The sequence below is a fragment of the Melitaea cinxia genome, chromosome 22 (genome assembly GCF_905220565.1).
Source record: "Melitaea cinxia chromosome 22, ilMelCinx1.1, whole genome shotgun sequence".
Lineage (NCBI taxonomy): Eukaryota > Metazoa > Arthropoda > Insecta > Lepidoptera > Nymphalidae > Melitaea > Melitaea cinxia.
Window position 1 is genome coordinate 7,969,678 of NC_059415.1, and position 12,935 is coordinate 7,982,612.

The 12,935-nt window shown below is 30.5% G+C and overlaps 1 non-coding gene across 1 annotated transcript; it reads left to right on the plus strand.

Moving 5' to 3' along the window:
- The first annotated feature begins 10,675 nt into the window (after positions 1–10,675).
- LOC123664841 lies at positions 10,676–10,794 on the plus strand. The gene has a single exon (XR_006744946.1). It is a non-coding gene; the product is annotated as a 5S ribosomal RNA (ribosomal RNA).
- Positions 10,795–12,935: the final 2,141 nt, after the last annotated feature.

Genomic DNA, 12,935 nt, shown 5'->3' on the forward strand with positions numbered 1-12,935 from the left:
GACAGACATGCCCTAAATATCGAACTTAATCTTGATAAACTGTGTTATCTCTACAAGCGTATTAACTCAAATTCAAATAATAAATAATTACATTATTTTTAACCGACTTCTAAAAATGGATGAGTTTATCAATTCGTGTGTTTTTTTTAATGTATGTTACTTCAGAACTTCTAGGTGAACTACTAGGTGGACCCATTTAAAATGAATTGAGATTTAACAAGTACTTTTCAAGTTACATCTAATAATGCGTACCTATTTGCTTGACTATTTTTTCGTCGATCTACGTTGTATCATACCGCATAACTTTTTACTGGGTGTACCGATTTTGATGATTTTTAATTTAATCAAAAACTGACGTTTATCATGTGGTCACATGTAAATTTCATCGAGATCTGATAACAAATTTTTGAGTAATCTTTGATAACGCGTGGTTACTTTATTATTTTTTCGTCTACCTACGTTGTATTGCTTGTCGATGTAATTGAAGTCTTTTTTTTTCGTTTTATATTATTCTGCATAACTTTTAACGCTGTGTACCGATTTCGATGATTCTTATTTTAATCGAAAGCTGATGCTTGTCTTGTTATTTCATTTAAAATTGATCGAAATATAATGAGTACTTTTCGATTAATCTTTGATGACGCGTATTTATCGTTATATGTGACAGTGCGTACGCGTAGTTGTTGAGTCGCCATCTATCGGAACCCCAATAAGACTATCCATCAACTGGAGTTACGCGGCCAGATCTACTACCTATAACGTAGTGAGCTGTATTATCCACAATTTTGATTATTCTTATTTTAATCGAAAGTTGGCGTTGTCTTGTGGTCTCATTTAAATTTGATCGAGATCTGATGATTACTTTTTGAGTAATCTTTGATAAAGTGGATTTGCTTGACTATTTTGCGTCCACTTACGTTTGCTTTACTTGTCGATGTAATTGAAGTCAGTTTTTTTTCGCTTGCAAACAAACACATTATTGTTCATATAAATAAAGAACACACATAAGCTTTAAATAGTCCGTTCCTTTGGTTGAAACACGATGAATTATTATGCTAATCTTACAAGCAATAAATTAAAAAAAAATACTTCAGATCGGCAATCCTGTGTGTCTGTGCTAGAAAATGTCAAAACCAACTAAAAGTATTTTAAAAGCGCTAATTAAATACCATAAACGTTTCCTTGCAATAAATATAAGCTAACGTAAGTATTGAAGCGCTTAAAGCGGTGGCAGCGGTCGTCGACAAGCACGCGCTACTCCGACCAGTGCAAGCGCGTGGTTTATCGACGTTAAATTAAAAAATGGGGGCTTATTATATAACTAATTGCCGTTTTTTTATTTATAAACATTTAATTTATGCCGCATTATGATATAAACAAATTTTGTAGTGTTGTATCTTTACGAATATTGAACATTCGGCGAAGGAGTAAAAGGCAATCAATTTGCGCATCGTGCAGGAGTCGCAAATATTTCCGTTTGCGCTTTGCGTATACAAATACGATGTACGATGTACACTAATAATAAGTTTTGGAGTTTACTCCTTAAGAATCGATTTTCATATAAGGCCCCCGCTATGAAAAAAATATGAGGAGTGAAATCTACTGAACGAATGACGTTACATTTCTCGTAACGTTATTTGATTCATTTATTTATCATTTGATGTGGTATTAATCTTTTTCTTAGACTAGTTAGCCTTTTTTGTGCCTATAGACAGCTGATCTGAAGGAGTAAACTTCATTCGTGCGTCGACACACACTTTTTATATTATTTCATGTATGAGAGACAATTTTTTTATTAGATATTGAAGTTCAATTTTTTAAATATTTATTATTAATTATTTTTTATAATATAAGAAAATAAAAGACGGTTGTTTGTTCAGTTTGAATGCCATTTCATCATAAGTAAAGTCATGAAGTCAGTTAGTTAATGGATTCTTTATTTGATGCACTAAAAGGTTGAGCGCCCCTGGGGCAAAAGGAAAGAAACGGAAAACGGAGCGCCAAAGCGCAAAGTGCGACGGAAAAGTCACTGCACAACAAAATGATTAACCTCGCCTCTGTGCCACACTTCGGTCACTAAAGAGACCCACAATTCGTTTATGTGCAGTTTGAAGGTCAGCTTTAAATAAATATCCATACTGATAACTATAGTTATTTAAAAACTTTCTCTTTAACTATACTCACATATACATTATTCTCCAACACTCTTGACCTCTTGGCCTATGCCCAGCAGTGGGACAAGCTACTATGTAGCATACATTAAAGCAGATTATAATTTGTTACAAACTATTTAGTAAATAATTTTAAATTTTCAGTTGGCAGGTAACTTGGCATTGAATTTTATGTTTTTCCAAAACGTACTGTGTTATATGCATAAAAATATTAAAAAACTAGCTGACACCGCAAACGTTGTTTTGCCATATATGATATTAACCCCCTTATTCCCCCCCCCCTCCCCTTATAACTTAGGGATATGAAAAATAGATGTTGTTCGATTCTCAGACCTACCCACTATGCACACAAAATTTCATGAGAATCGGTTAAGCTAAGCCGTTTCGGAGGAGTACCGCGACACGAGAATTTTATATATTAGTTAAGTCAAAAATGTAACTAGTTCTAAAGCTGTACAGTGTACGAAACACAAATTATCACAACAATTGCATACTTAGACATTGCTAATAACAACAAACAAATACGAAATACACAAAAAAAATGAAATAAAAGATATCTGTAATGTAACGTCTCTAGTCTTGTAATAACATCCATGTAAGCATTTTTAGGTATCCTTAGAAGACGTCGTGTTTATCCGCGAACGTATATTTTTAAAAGTCGAGAATTTCTTAACCGCTCTCGTTTGTGCGACATTTTTGTCTTTATTCTCAGTAGAAGAAAATATTTATAAGTTTTAAAATTATGTTTAAGATAATTCATTTGAGTTAAATATTATTCTAAGCTAGCTTCCTAAAAAAATCAGTAAGTTTTCAATAATTATACTCAAATTTTACAATGTTTTTAAACCTATTTTTGGTTTTTTTTTAAATGAAATGTTTACTTGCATTTTTATTTTGTTACAATAATTATTTGAATTGTTGATTTTGTGCAATATTTTAATTATAGTTAGAAGAACTAAATAATTAAACTCCTATGTTTATAAAAAAAATTAAACCCTTCTTTAGGCTTATAGTAATATCAATTTTCACACTTCTGTGCGATAGTACGAGTCGTACGATTTGAAAATATTCACCGGACCCATATTTCATTTCCACCGCCATTACACAGATTGAAGCAGGAAAAACAGGGATCTTGAAAATTTATGCACTGCTAAATATATGGTCTTACCGGGAATTAATATTCGTTTTAATTAAACTAAAATTTTTAAATATCGTTCGTTGACATTATCGCCAACGGAAAACCGTAAAATTAATGACAATGTAATCTGATAAAATCTATATTAATTTATAAAAAGTATACTTGTTTGCTATGTTTAAGCTCTTGCGGACACTATCAATGTTATGTTACATATAGTTACGCGAAATATTTTAAAAATGAAAATCTGCTACGGTAAGTCCTATAGAAGTAAAGTTATAGTCATTTTTTTATTTAGTAAGTAAAGTTACATTTAATAATAATAATATTTTATTTTCAAATACTTATTAGGATATGATTGATTGATTGATTTTTTATTTTATTTTTTCTTTATTAAAGAGCTTTGCCGCTACTGCGACTATGTCGCTCAGTTATTATACATTTATGTTAATACAATTACATTTATTTATTTATTTATTTACAGAAAAAAAAGATACAATTCATGTGATAAAACTACATTAATAATAACATGATAACACCTTAAGACACTATTGATTGAACTTCATCGACCAATTTATACAACTTTTTTGCCGAAATAGATTCTGGTTTTGTTAAAACACTATTAGATACTTCAACATTCGTATAAAACAGTTTATTAGGGAAAAATTGGCGTCTTCTGGTTTCGTTCTTAACACATTTCATTAATATATGATAGGCATCTTCTACTACATTTTTTTAACATCATATCAAAAATATATATTTAAAAATATTTAGAATTCCCTGATATGTGGGTAACATTATAATAATAAATAATAAAGATATAGTCGTGTGTAACTAAAGTCTAAAAACCTGTAAAAAAATCGAGTTTACTTTAGACCAAACGACTGAAATAAAATTTTGCGTAGTTGCCCCGACAGTAGTATATGATACGTATCTCTCTCTTTCTATCTTCAGTAATTTATATCTCCCTCTCAACTTCCGTTCGCATCGCCCGATCACACTTTCGTAACGCTCTCGTCACGTATTCATCAGCTTACTCCCTCAGTCAAGTGTGCGTACAGAAGTTTGGCTTCAAAAAATTCAAAATATTTATAATACCGGTTTTCTTTACCGTTAAAACTACAAGATGTTTTCCTAAATTATCATTTTTCATTTGAATGCAATACATTAATATTATACTACCAACCTTTATTAATAGAAACTTGAAATCTGATTATTTATACAAACTTTTTTTTTGAAAATAGTTACGGCATGAAGTATGCACGATAAAAGTTTTATTTTTACTCATTACGGGTTTTGATACTCAAAATACGATTAAAATAAGGATACAAAAATAACTTGATATAACTGTTAACAGATAACTGTTAAATAATCTGTTATATTAGGTTATCAATATAGGTACATGTATGTGTAGGTTTAGTATGATTTGTGGCAGCAACTAAACGAGACAAATACGTTGTGTTACAGGTTTTATCGATTTTTATGATAATTTTCTTATCGATGGAAAATTTTAATAATAAACTCATTTCCATTTATTTACTTTGCACTCATTAGCCCTTATTATGAACAAATATATCCAATTTTAGGTGTTAATACTTCATATTTTTTTTCTCTACTTTACTGAAAACATCGATAAAGATTTTGTTTTGTTATTTATTAAACGTATAAGTTTTGCTTTCTCATTAAATATATTATTATATTTACGATACCGAAAAATGATATTTTAGGCATCTAGTTCAATACTACACAAGTAAAGTTTTAGATCAGCTGTTTGTCATTTACTGCAGTGTTCTTTTTTTTTTTCTAGAACGTTTCCATGCGCTAAATTCATGAGCTTCTGTAATATTTAAAATAAATTTTTAGATGGCATGTTTACGAAACTATGTTAAAAGCTTTAAAACATCATACCTACTATAGCAATATTAAGAAATTAAAAAAAAAAAAAAAAAAAAATCAACGCGGGTGTATTTGCACGAGTTTTTCTCAGTCTAGTATAATCTGGTTTGTTCCTACCTTCGAGTATCAGTACGGTTTAAAACAAAATAATTAAAAAGAACCATCTCTTGTTAAAACGAAGTAAAATCGAAAAAGAAACTCGCACTCTGAACGAATTGAAAACTTCAAAAGTCGTTACGATATTTGAAACTTAACTGAAACATAAAGTTTTCGTTGCGTCCTAGTTTTTTTTCGAGGACGCCATTTTGAAATAAGTTTTTTACGCTTAGGTCCGTTAACCAGCAAGGTGAGAGTGATTTTTAACGTACGCTTTTGAATAAAAGTATAAAATTATAAAATAATGTTAGTGTAAGTATTTATAATTGTACTTGATGTAGGTCAGTTATATTTTACTAATATTATAGTATAAAAAAAAGTATAAACGTACTTTATATTATGATATTTAATTTATTTACAGAATCCAGGTGTTTATAATTTTTTTACGTAAATTATAACTTTTCATTAACTTATTAAAGCTTAGTTAGCAGTTAGTTGCAATTGTCATTTGTCTCTTAACTATTCGTTTGTAGCTTCTAAACCATAATGATTTCTTGAAATTAAAAATTCGTGTCCTGAATGTCTGCCCATGCAGCATAGGGAAGACCTAGGAGAGTTGTGACAGACGATTTCGCCTTACTCATGTAATAGTTAGCATGATGGTGACAAAGGCCGTTTGTCACTTTAAAGTTGTACTAATTTTTTCAGTAGTCGCTGCCAGTACATGAGAAGCGGTTGCGAAATTACGACCTCAGTGTGCAAAAAAAATATAAAAAGTAAGTTATTATGTATAGAATATGATATAATCACTTGTTATTGGTATATAAAATGTTGTTTTGTTGGTACCTGTACTAAAAGTTGATTAAAGTACGTTCTTGCAAAAAAAAATTGTGTTTAATTTATTTATAATATTTTTTACAACTAGGTCGGGAAAGAAGCGTATGGCCCACCTAATGGTTAGCGGCTATCGTACCCTATAGACGCCTACAAAAAACGAAACACCAGAAACTCTTCCGACCCTCCCTAGGAGCTCCAACCACCTTAATCACCACAGAAACGCAACACTACTTATTAAGAGCAGTGTTATTTAGCTGTGATGTTACGTAAGGTTTAGGTTCTACCTCAGTCAGGCTGCTCCAGATTTTAAGTAGGATATATCCTGCTATACCTTAATAAAATGAGAAATATCCTTTTTTCTTTATTAATCAAATAGTCAAAACACAGTGGTGTCACCAACTTACCTAGCTACCGGTCACAACTTACCTCAGTGGTAGGAGAGTTGAGACAAAAGAGCAGTCATTGTTTTTGTTGAAATTCTCAGAAACCGTAATATTTCAATTGATTTTTATGATTGTTTTTAAAAGGGAAGAAATAGCGTTACATGAAATCACACAAGTCAGTACTAAGCGAGATATGTCGCTTAAAGCAAAAATTGTCACAACTCTCCTAGGTTTTTTCTACAAAAGCGGCCTAGTGCAAGAAGTCATCTTAAATTTTAACATTTAAGCTTCGACAATTCAAAATCTTTGGGCTACTCTGTTATATTTTAGAATACAATACTTATTTCTTTAACTAAAATTCTACTCCCCACTGTCTCATGAGTTCTTCATTAACATATCATAGACGAGTTGTATAGTTGTATCACATGTATGTTGAAAAAAATATTATTAAAAAAGAAATTAAAAATTTAATTTATACTAGAAAATCCCGCTTAGTAATAATAATAATAATAATAATAATTTAATCCAGACATATTTCCATATTTTTGTTATTTACATTTTTTTCCTAAACTATCTTAGTTTTAACAATTGTGTTATAACAAATTATACCAAATCAAAATTCAATTAAACACTAAAATCAAAATCAATATATTAAAATTCAATGAAACCCAAAATTAAAATCATCACCAAATTTAATCAATATTACAATAATTAAAATTAAAAACTAAAATAAATACCTATACTAAATTCAAAATTACAATAGTTAAAATTAAAAACAAAATAAATACTAAAATTCAATCAAAACTGGAATTAAAATCAATAAAGAAACAAAATCAATATAAAAATTAAAAAAAAATTAAAACTAAAAACTTAACAACTAAAAAGCATTATTTTAGACAGCGTAAAGTTTAACTTTTATTAATTTACAAGTAGCGTTGGTCTCGGTGGTTAGTGAACCTTAATAAAGAAGTAAGTCTCGGTGGAATGCAGGTGCTCGAAATATTTATATTTTGCTTTTCGAAGGTTTTGTTGCGCGCAGCCGCTGGGAAATTGAATGTCGTTGGATTTTTTTAAATCTACCTTCACTATAGGTTTTACATTTTTTGTGCGTTACGGAGTCCTTTAAAATTATTACAACCTGGAGATGCAGCGATTCATTTTCATTTTCTTTTTATTTTCTTCAAATTTTAATCTGTACTTTAGTTTTTTAATGTTGTTCTCTTAAGGCGTTTAAAAAAAACTTAGGATTTTTTCATTTAAATCTTCGAACGAGATCGGACTGGGAAGTTGTTTATTGTAATTATCTTGGTCGTAATAACTGTCACTTTACAGGTGATTTCGTTTTGCGATTACTTTTGTTTTTATATGTTGCAGATACATTTTTTTCTTAAAAAAATTAACTGATAATGTATACTGATAAATCGGAGAAATTATGTTAAAAAGTATAAAATTAATCGAGCATACTATTATAACATATGGCCAGTGACGGTTGTAAATATTTAAATGTTACCATCTAAAAAGTTTTATCACATTCTCAAGTTAAGTCTTATCAGACAAAGTAATATCGTAAATACAAGTACATCAAACGACATAGTCTTAACAAAGTTGTATGTACTTAACTCAGTCATGATTGCCCTGATAAACTTACACGGACAACTTTACTGAACTACTGAACTTTAGTTAGTTTGGTTGATAAACTGTTTGATATTTTCGACAAACTGATGCTATCCACTCTGCGTGCTTTATTAATAAAGTTCGTTTCATAGAACGTATGTGACTTGCTCTCTTGAATTGAAACCTGGGGCGAGTTTCTGTTCCTATTATAGTGGTCGAATAACTGTTAATACAGGGTAGTATTTCAGTAACTCCATAAAAAATACACTTGATTACTATTATACTTAATTTTTTTATTGCGCTTTATATTTTTATCTTAATTTAAAGCAATGTATATTTTTAACCGACTTCCAAAAAAGAAGCAGATTCTCAATTCGACTGTATTTTTTTTAATGTATGTTACTTCAGATCTTTTTCTTTTGATCGAAAGGTGGTGTGTGTCATTTGGTCCCATTTAAATTTATTTGAGATCTAACAACTACTTTTCGAGTTATATCTAATAATGCGTTTTTACTTGACGCTTTTTTCGTCGACCTACGTTGTATTATACCACATAACTTTCTACTGGATGATTTTGATAATTCTTTTTTTGTTAGAAAGGGGATATCTCTAGTTGGGTACCATGATAAGGAAACCAGGATCTGATGATGGAATCCCAGAGAAATTAATGGAAACTCTTGAAAATCCGCAATAATTTTTTATTGGGTGTACCAATTTTGATAATTTTTAATTTAATCGAAAGCTGATGTTTATCATGTGGTTACATATAAATTTTATCGAGATCTGATAACAACTTTTTGAGTAATCTTTGATAGCGCGTAGTTACTTGACTATTTTTTCGTCGATCTACGTTGTATTACTCGTCGATGTAATTGAAGTCGGTTTTTTTTCGTTTGCGAGCAAACACAATTATTTAATTTACTTTCCTTTTTGTTTTTGATTTCAATCCGATTTTTCTGAAAAAATGTAGATTATATATGCCAATCTATGTACGTTTACACTTGAATTAATATTGTGATATCTGGGTTAACATAAATATTTATTTATAAAATCTTTGTAAAAAATACACAGTTACACATGCTTGTAGAAAATGGACAAAAAATCATTCCAATTACTGTCCAGTTTGGCTTAATAGCTCTTTGTAAAAAGTTCAGAGAGTAAGAGGTCAAGTGGGTCAAGTTTTGGGATGGATAGTTTGAATAATTGGGACTTCACTTTCAGTCATCAAATTGGAAAAGACTATTAAAATCAAGACAGCTATAGTACTAGAAAGTGTTTTAGTAAATCAGTATTGACTTTAAATTAAGCATATTTTTAAATATATACTATTTAATGAGGCAACTTGATGAAGTAGGTGAGATAGGTGAGATTACTATGCATCAAAAATATATTGTGCTTTTATAGATAAGACGTTTTATAAGTATATCACTAATGTTCGTGTAGGTATGTTATTTCGGAGATTTTTAAGTATGAATTACGTTTGTTAAGTTAAAATTTTGGACACATAACCAGAACCCTAAAAATCGAGATCCACGTCAATTTTGACTTAATAAACGTATAACAATGGACAAAATGATTTTTTTTAAAGATTCTTTTGTATTTGTTATGGTAAAGAATTTTATAGTTAGTTTAAAAGTTTAAAACGTCTAAAAATTATTTCCATTCTTATTAATTTCTTATAATGGCGGGATAACATGCTCATAATGGCGGCATCGCAAAATGGCCGCCGATAGACCGGTAAAAATGTCGCTTCCTTAACGCGGAGCTGACAGTAATGATGTTGTCATTCTTGCTTATTACATTGTCAATTATGTAGAAAAATCACTGATATTTTTCAGACGATTTTGTATAGTCATCGTGACTGACAGATGTTTTGATGTATGAGGCAGTTTATTGGACATCTTAATGGTATTTATTTTTCGCATATTCTTTGTTAAAAATTTGAAAATTTGTGTGAAAATTTGAATTTTTTATTGTAATGATGATCATTATGGTGCCAAAGGTAAACCACCTCGACAAAAGAGATAAAACGAAGCTTATTAAACTTTAAAATGTCATAACCGTTACTATTTCCCTTATTTTGCGTTTCAAAATACCTACCTTACAATCTACTTATATTTATTGGAAAATAAATAGTAAAGATAAACATTTATTAAAATAAATAAATAAATTTTTAAACGCAAAATAAAGGAATGGCATAGGACTGATTACTAGAGATAGAATCGTCAGAAATTCAAATACTCATTTATAACACAACTTACACTTTGTCCTTTGTCCTAATAAGCATACATTTTCTTGTGTATGTGTATTATATTTTTTATAAATCATTAATATTTGAAGACATTTAAAATATAGGGGCATGCATTTAACAAATGGTTGGAATGGTTGAACTATATGGAGTCGCATTATAATCTTTTGTAGTGTGTGTTCTGTAAAAATATACATAAATAATGTATGACAAATATTAGATAAATAGAGTTAATACGCACGTAGAGATAACACAGTTTATCAAGTTTGCGTTCGATATTTAGATTTCTACTATCGCCAACGTCCATACCACGTTGAATACACCGGTTCTCGTCCGATCACCGAAGTTAAGCAACGTCGGGCGCGGTCAGTACTTGGATGGGTGACCGCCTGGGAACACCGTGTGTCGTTGGCTTTTTATTGTTTTTTTATTGCACATGTGATGTAAAGCTATATTAACATTTGTCATACATACTTTATGTATATTTTTTTGTTTTGATTCGAAAAAAGGATTAAAAGAAACATCTGTCATGAAAACGTGAGTATTTGTTATTTCGAAATCATTGGACACATCACTGCGGAGGATCGTGGCGTGTCCAACACATAATGTTAGCTACGTTAGCTAACTTTATTGTGTAAATATATCAAATCTGTACCAAAAAATTCATAGTGAATATAATGTACAGTACCTAACACATTAATTTTTGAAAATACCTTGAAAAAGAGGAAATTCTTGTCGCTTTGTACCAATTTTACTTTATTTTATATATAAGTTACACATAAGTATCCGCCAACCCGAATTGGAGCAGCGTGATGGATTAAGCTCTGATCTTTCTCATACATGGGGAAAGAGGCCTACGCCCAGCAGTGCGACATTACCGGCTAAAGCGTACATATCATAGATCAAGTAAAAATAATAGATAACGCACGTAGAACAAAAAAGTGAAGCCACTTTTTTAAATATGTGTGAGTGAGTAAAGTGTTGACACTCTTTAAAAAAAGTCTCTGAAAATGTTATTAAATAGGATTAAACACAATTAATTTAATATAGGTAAAATGGGTATGCGAAAATAAAAATCTGTTTATAGTTTTAAATATATTTACTCCTTTTTTTGCTTCATATTGTTAAATAAATCTATTGCAGCCATGTTTTGATTTAATGAATTATATAAATCTGTGGCAATGAAAATTGCGTTTTTAAGTAATTGATGATTCCTCTGAAGGGCAAGTTCCTGTTTTAAAGACGTCTAACTCTTTGCTGTAATGATTTAATTTTTTTACATTTTTTTAAAATAAAGTTCCTGTTTTTTTAACTTTTCTCTTAGTTTATGTTTTCTAGGTGTATCAAAGATTAAATCTTGGTTAACGACTAATTTTAGACTCATCCGGTAGGTCCTAGAACAAAAAATTCAACATTAAAATACCTAGTAGTAAGTAGTAATATATACGTGATGGTACTCTGCGAAGTCCACGTTTGTACCGTACATGTCAGCTTTATCAAAAAGGTTTGAACAAACAAACTAGATGAGGATGGCTGTCGTTGTAGTTCATTTCGGCTCAGTCTTAAAGCAGCTACCCATTCATCTCCTATTAAAATATTCGTTGGAAACCTAAAACCATGATATTTAGTAGTAAAATATGAGTAGTTAATTCACAAATTTAAACAGAAACAAACGAGTTAAAAATTCATATTTAACTTGACTTCAATTTAGGTAAAACATAAAAATCACACGATAAAAAAAAACAATAATGTTGTCCACTTTCTACTTAATTATTTTTCTATGATTGCCTACAATTTACTTACCCGCATTTTGGGCTAATGGAAATAAAAATTACTGGTAACACTCCCTCGGTACGTCATTTCGGGACATCGAAATTATAAGTTCCGAATAACCTGAATATTATTTTGGAATAACAAGAAATATAAAGTTTTGTATGTACTTACGTGTGAAACGATCTTTCTTCAGACTTTTTATTCACTTTGGTATTGTTTTTGCACCATTTAATTACATAAGAACGCCATTTTGAAGGCAAAGTTACTGTACGAGGCCCCGTGAGATACTAACGAAAATGAGCGTAGTTTGATGCATATGTGTGCGTGAGCGCGTGTGTTTACTTGAAGGAGCCGAGTTTTGTGGCTTCAGTAACAACAAAGGCCGCGCATTATCTACTTTTTTTTACTTCATCTATGGTACATATATAAATAACTTTATATCAAATTATAACCAGACTTGAGGCGGGAATCGAACTCGCCATTCCCGTAGCAGAAAGCAGTGTCACTACAAACTACACCAGCTCACTAATCAAACTACTATGCATATTGAAATTGTTTGAAATAGGTTTAGAATTTATGCTTATATGCTTGCATGTATGCAGCGAAGCAGCGCAGAATGGTGGATTAAGCTCCGATCCTTCTCCTACATTGAGAAAGAGGCCTGTGCCCAGCTGTGGGATATGACCTTTGTGTATCAACCTTATTTTGACTATTGCAGCTCTTTACATTAAGATTATTTTATTTACCGAAGTCATTAACCACTACCGCTACTGTTACTATTA